This window comes from Apium graveolens, chromosome 6, assembly GCF_009905375.1.
Source record: "Apium graveolens cultivar Ventura chromosome 6, ASM990537v1, whole genome shotgun sequence".
NCBI lineage: Eukaryota > Viridiplantae > Streptophyta > Magnoliopsida > Apiales > Apiaceae > Apium > Apium graveolens.
In genome coordinates this window covers 102,830,138-102,837,752 of record NC_133652.1, presented here as the reverse complement: position 1 = coordinate 102,837,752, position 7,615 = coordinate 102,830,138, and the positions used below count along the sequence as shown (strand labels likewise).

Sequence of the window (7,615 nt, the reverse complement as noted above, 5' to 3'; positions counted from 1 at the left end):
TAACAATTGATCAAGTTCTGAAGTAACCACAGAATCGACCAACTCCACTTTTAAACACTCCTCATTATCAGTAGGAAATTTCATAGCATTGAACATATTAAAAGTTACATCCTGATCCATTACTCGTATCATGAGCTCACCCTTCTGCACATCTATCAGAGTTCGTCCAGTTGCCAAGAAAGGTCTTCCCAAGATTATGGGAATCTTCTTATCTTCCTCGAAATCCAGAATAACAAAATCAGCAGGGAAGATGAGTTTATCAACCTTGACCAAGACATCCTTCACAATACCTCGCAGATACGTAATAGAACAGTCGGCCAACTGCAAGGTCATATAAGTTGGTTTTGGATCAGGCAAGTCCAACTGCTTGAAGATTGACAAGGGCATCAGATTGATGCTAGCTCCGAAGTCACATAAGCATCTATCAAAAGACACTTTGCCAATAGTGCACGAAATAGTGAAGCTTCCAGGATCTTTAAGCTTCGGAGGCAACTTTTGTTGCAGCACAGCACTGCATTCCTCCGTAAGAGCGACAGTCTCTAAATCATCTAGCTTCACTTTCCGACAGAGAATACCTTTCATAAACTTTGCATAACTAGGCATCTGCTCGAGAGCCTCGGAAAAAGGTATGTTGATATGAAGTTTCTTGAACACCTCCAGAAACTTCTCAAATTGTTTGTCCAACTTTTTCTTCTGCAGCCGCTTCGGAAAAGGCGGTGGAGGATAGACCTGTTTCTTTCCTGTATTACCCTCAGGAGGAATGTGCTCAACAGTAGTCTTCCTTGGTTTCACTTCTACTTCCTGCTGCTCTACTTCTTTCTCATCCTCAGCTTCTTTAGTCAACTCGTGAGTTTTTTCGGAATTCATAACCTTTCCAGACCTTAACGTGATTGCCTTTACCTGCTCCTTAGCTTCCTTCCTTCCTGGCACCTTTGTGTCACTAGGCAATGTACCGGGTTGACGATTTAGCAAGGCATTGACAATTTGACCGATTTGATTTTCCAAGGACTTGATAGAAATAGCTTGGCTCTTGCACATAAGCTTCAACTCCTCTAGTTCAGATTTTTCATTGGCTTATTGCAGCTGGAGTGGTTGTCTTGGTGCATATTGCGGTTGCTGAAAACCTGGGGGGTTGTACTGCTTAGCTGGATATTGCTGATAAGGCTGTTGAACCGCATTCTGAGCGTTGCTCCAGCTAAAATTAGGATGATTGCGGTTGTTAGAATGATAGGTGGCTGGTACTGGTTGCTGCGAACGCTGAAAATTGCTCATAAACTGAGCTGATTCACTAGAAATAGCACACTGATCAGTCTCATGGGCTCCAGCAGAAAGTTCATAGACACTGGTGATTTGATTAACTCCATAATTAGCCAAAGAGTCCACCTTCATTGTCAAAGCCTTAAGTTGGGCAGCTATAGCAGTTGCTGCATCCAACTCCAGAATTCCTGTGACTTTCCCCTGAGTCAGTCTCTGAGAAGGATTCGGGTATTCATTAGCAGCCATCAGTTTGATCAATTCATAAGCTTCATCGTAGCTTTTAGCCCACAAGGCTCCTCCTGATGCTACATCAAGCATGGGTCTAGAAGTAGCACCCAATCCATTGTGGAAGCAATTAATAATCATCCAATCAGGAATGCCATAGTGTGGGCACTTCCTTAGTATCTCCTTATATCGATCCCAAGCCTCACACAGAGATTCTCCTGTTTGCTGAGCAAAATGAGTAAGAGCATTCCTGATTGTAGCAGTCTTCGCCATAGGGAAGAATTTAGTGAGAAACTTTTGTGCCAGATCTTCCCATTTAGTGATAGACCCTAATGGCAGATAATGTAACCAGCTCTTAGCCTTATCCCTTAGAGAGAATGGGAAGAGTCGCAGTTTGATAGCATCTTCAGTCACATCATTAAACTTGAAGGTGTCGCAGATTTCGATGAAATCCCTAATGTGCATGTTGGGGTCTTCAGTAGGAGAACCCCCAAACTGAACTGAGTTTTGTATCATCAGAATCGTGCTTGCCTTGATCTCAAAAGTGTTAGCCCTGATGGCTGGTCTGACAATGCTCGACTGAATATCATTAATCTAGGGCTGAGAATAGTCCATCAAAGCCTTCAGATTTTCTGCTTGATCTCCTATCGCTACTATAACTGGTTCCTCGACTTTCTCTTCTTCTTCCTCAAAAAGTTCCCTTTGAACCACCACAAGTTCTTCCTCGGTTTTATCCATAGTTCTCTTACGAGTACGTGAACGTGTATGCATACACCCTCTCTAGAGCACCTGAAATAAAATAAGGAACAGATAAGTAACAATGTCCGAGTCAATGAACTTTAACGACCACTGATGGAAAGCACATAAACTATCAATTAACACTGCAGTCCCCGGCAGCAGCGCCAAAAACTTGTTAGTCGCTAAACACGCGCTAATAATACACGCAAGTATACGAGTTCGCAAGTAGTATAGAATCTTTTTTAGTTCGTTCCCACAGAGACTGTATTGGTTAACTAATTAATTTATTCACCTAAGCAACAATGTATGGTTATTATTCAATGTTAAGACGAATCACAACTTGAGGTTGATTATAACTAAGAATTAACTAATAATTATAACTACGAGAATAAGATTGATTGAATTAATAAATATGACAAACATGGGATTCTAACTTCATTAAATACTTCATTCAATAGCCTTTTCATTCTTAACCTTAGCATGCAATGATGACGATACTAATCAGATAACACGAAACTGATAAATGCCAACTTTCGTTGCACGAGTACCATACTACCAGACATCCACAAAAGAGATAGAAGCTAAATAGACACCAATTATATTGAGACCCTATATGTCTATAGAATTTGACAACATAACGGTTTAAGCACAAGTTATCTATCTTGATTAAACAGGGCAAGTAAGATGGTTAAAATTACCTACGAATCATGCATAACAATACATGAACCTATGCTAGCATGACAAGTTTTTAATCCTTAAATTCACTTTTGCTTCATTAAGAATTAACACACTATCTTATAAGTTCACGACGCTCATAAGACGAATAAGTACAACCAATACTAGGATATCATATAATCACCACACACTAAGGCATCAAACGAATTAACTAAAGAAAACCATAAATAAATCCGCTAGAACCCCACGATAACGATTAGCCCATAATCAGACTCATCATCAACGTGGGTTCCGATAAAAGCGTGGTAAAACAAATGTAGTCCTTATAACAAATAATTAAAACCAAGTACAAAATAAGAGTATAGGTTCAACAAAACAAGAAACGAGCATCCAAGATTACAACTCAAAACAAAGATTCACAAGAATAAACTAGATCGTCTTCGCCTTTGTTGAATTGTGCTATAGGTCTCTTGCCGTCTTCTCCTTGTGCTCTGTCTTGATATCTTTTAAAAAACGACCTAAAGTATGCTTATATAGCAGCCCAAGCGCGCGGGCGCGCTGGCTCTCTGACAAATGGGCACGGACGCGTGCTAGACCAGCGCGGGCGCGCCATGCTTATGGAAAAACTTCTGAAATTCTTTAATTCCTGCTGCAATCGAGTTGGCTTCCGAAACTTTATTCCTTAGACACCATCCTAACACCATATTAGCATCAAAACAATGCTAATTCACCTGATTCCTCAAATAATGCATAAAATGCAAAAACACTACAAAACACATCAAAAACACAAATAACTTGATTATAAAATATCAATCCAAGCCTTTATAGAGCATTATAAAGTGTCATAAATGCCACTCAACAGTACCTTCACACAAAATCTCTATTTTCTCCCAGACTCGTTTAGCTGTGTCACAGTTGACAATGTTGTTGTACATGGTATTGTCAAGTGACTCTATCAGAATTAATTGCAGGCCACTATCTAGAGAGACTTTCTCTTTCTCAGATTCAGTGTATTTTGAAGGGTCCTTAGGTGCAAAATGAGTTAGGTGCAAAATCTCTCCATCTGTAGATTCATCTACCCTTTCCATTGGGGTGAAAGGGCCATTCTTGAGAATCTGGATATATAATGGATTGGCCATCCTTATGAACAACATCATTTTTTTCCAAAGTGTATAGTTGATTCTGTCAAAGGCTGGTATCTTAATACTGCTTATCTTCTATGCCCTCATACTTCCAAGATCTTTATCTATTTTCTTTCAGATTTTACTCTGAAACCACTTGTTAGATATTGAGTGCAACACATGGGGTGAATGTGTTTTCTTGATTTTTAGTCTTTTAAAACTGATTTAGAAAGGTGATGAACAAAGCAGTTTAATTGTAGAGATACTATGTTTAGCAGAATATCAAGAACAAGCACAATAAACACGATATTTTAAAACTCACTCAATTCGTATTAAAATTAAGTATGTCTTTTTACAATTCCAGGGTTCTTAAGAATATAAGAACTCGGCTTGTTCCTTGAGAGAGTTCCATAAAATTTAGATCTGTTTGTTACTACTTAAAAACAAAGGACCAGTGTTTACTTTATAAATTAGTAAACACGGGTTTACACAACATGCAATAAGATGTACTAAACCCTACTTTAAGTTATCTCTAAATCTTTCCAATTCTGGCTTAGTGAATCCTTGCAAATCTTGTAGGTCTGTGACCTTCCTTTATTAGTTAATCTTGGCCCTTGATCTTGCACTCTTCAAGTTTCTTTTGTAGACTTTTCAATCTAAGTGATTAAATCGTTTGTTGATTGATAATCTTGAATCTTTAACTTGTCTGCATTCTGTACTTGAGGTTCATATCGAGATCTCCAATTTGTCTAATAGAGAACTGACATCTCGATAAGTATACGAGATCTCTGAGTTCTCTATAAGTGTCTTTGACTTTTCGATGTCTCTGAGTTCTCTATAAATGAACTTGGCTTGTCGAGGTCTCCAAAACTCCGCATGTAGAAATGACTTGTTGATATCTCTGAGATCTCTATATGCATTTTGACTTATTGATATCTCTGAGATCTCTAATGAGAAATTGACTTGTCAATATCTCCAATCTTCATATCTTCATTTTAACTTGTCGATATCTCTGAGTTCTCTATTTACAAAAATGACCGGTCGATATCCCAGAGATCTCTATATATATTTTGACTTGTAGATATCTCTGAGATCTCTAATAATAATTTGACTTGTCGATATCTCCAATCTTCATATCTTTATTTGACTTATAAATATCTCTGAGACTTCTCGATAAGCCATTTTGGAGTTCTCGAATGACTTCTTTATATGACTTGATCTGTGACTTGTAAATATCTTGACTTAGAAATTTTTTCCTAAAACAGATTTATTCAACTCCAATCTTCTTCACCTTTTCTCTAAGGCATGATCTTGTTGATCTTCTTTCAGAGTTTATTCTTAGGCTTGAGACTGTCTATAGAAAAATGCTCCAGTCTGATCTTTAACATTTTTACAGACTCAAGTAATACAATACAAAATATAGATTTAGAGTATCATACAACTAAATCTTAGGGTTGTCAATGTGACTTAGTCTTGTTATAATTTAGGCATATCTTATACAACAATATATATCTGGATGAGATTCATGAAGTCAGGGTTTAGATGCTACTTCCATATTTCCTGAAAGACTTGTGTTTGAGTACAATGGATGTTCCAACAGACAATGCCCTCTTGAGCACATTCTTAAGGAAGAGTATTTGACTTTAATAAGGGTATTCTCTCACATGAAGTGAACTGATGAATTCACTCCAACTTCCAGAAGAATAGTTCTTAACATGCTTAATCAAATAAGGAATAATTGGAATTACAAAGATGCATCGCCTAGAAAACTGGCTATTCCTTTTACTGGAAAGAGAATTCACCATCAACCAGATCATTTGATGGAATTCAGAGATCAAGATGGCTACAGGAGATTCTTCAGACTCAAGAATCAACTGAAATTAGCCAGTAATGATTATCTGGAATATCTCATGGGAATGCTGAATACTAAAAGTAAATATGAAGAGATATTATATGACTTTCTTCAAAGGCAACATGGTTACAACCAGTTAAGGCATAAAGAAGCAAAATGATCAGCTCAGACTAGATGTAATTTCTTATAATTTTACTTGTATTTTCTGTTCCATATAAAAACTTGGTAGCTTAATGATATTTTGTTGTGCTACCTTCAAAATAACTTTATCCACAATATATTTTGTTGTCATCAAGAAGATAATTTATGGATGTTATTCTATCAGTCATAAATTGGGGGAAATTTTTAGGAATCACATGTATTTTTGATAATGAATAAAACATATAATATTATATTTCATTAAGTAGGATTAGCTATCAATGGCTAAATTATCATAATCTGATCCGTTGGTAGAGTAGTTTATCTACTGATAAGTTTTTGCAGCATTTTTCATGTAGATCTCAATAAATAGTAATTATTAGTAATTGTTGTAATTGTTCATTGCATGGTCATCACTGACTCAATTGATAAATAGAATATGATTGCTAATTATAAATATTAAATGTCATGTAATTCTGTATAAGTGAAGTGGATCATCAATGGTTAAGAAGAGCAGACCATCAATATTTAAAGGCATCAACTACTAAGAAGATTACAATGTCAATGACTAATGTAGCAAGAAGGCATCAACCCATGAATGAGCAAGTTTGAATGGAATGAGAGGAAAAAAATCGTCCAGATAATTTGTTATGTCATTTTATGTTCTGACGAGCCAAAATTTATCAGGATGAGTGGAGTATAAATTTATGAATGACATGGTGAGAGACCAGCAACCAATGATGTTGTATAAATAAAAAATTAGCTGCTACCTTAAACTAGTTTCATATGTTTTTTATAATAATTAATTAAATGATTAACATTTTTTTAATATATGATCCTTTCTAATTACTATAACTGCCAAAAATATTTTTCTTTTACCTTTTTAAAATGAATCTTTTGAATTATTAATTACTTAAATATCATAAATTTTTTACATCAATATACTTATATGAAGTAGTTAACGATATCATTTATGTGACGGATTTTATAAATCTCAGTCTCTATCTATTCAGAATTTAGAATGATTAAAACCAAATCGAAAATTCAAAATTTATAATATCATTTTAATTATTTTATATATATAATAAGGTTGCAGCAAAGCGCGGCTTAGTAAGTTAGTTGTATATGTTAAACATGTGGAATAAATAATTCTAGTTTTTACATATTTCAAAATTTTTATTTATCCAGAAAATATGATTCAGATTTATCAAATGAGTTAAATGAATTGTTATTGTTCAGAAAATTGAGTCATCCATATTTTAACTATTGAGAAATTATTGTTGAGATTTATCAAATGACAACTAAGAGAAATTTTTTGAAGTATAATATTTCAAATGATTTGATACACTAAGTCGAGTACACAAAATGCATTTTACTCTTTTTAAAATACACATCTTAGATCATGACAAGTTACCGTATATAATTGATTTTAAATTTATTTTTAAAAAATATTAGATTTTTTTAATTATTTTATTTTGTGTGCTTAGATATCTTTCAATGAATATTTGACCTTGTAGATATTGTTTTTAAATTCTTTTGTAAAAATATTATTGGTGCTCTATAAGTTAAATTTCATATGTTTGATAAAATTAACAAAAGTAAATAAATT

General features: G+C 34.9%; 1 non-coding gene across 1 annotated transcript; it reads left to right on the top strand.

Annotated features, from left to right (window-relative positions):
* The first annotated feature begins 1,633 nt into the window (after positions 1-1,633).
* LOC141670001 (small nucleolar RNA R71) lies at positions 1,634-1,740 on the top strand. Its single transcript, XR_012554253.1, has one exon. It is a non-coding gene; the product is annotated as a small nucleolar RNA R71 (small nucleolar RNA).
* Positions 1,741-7,615: the final 5,875 nt, after the last annotated feature.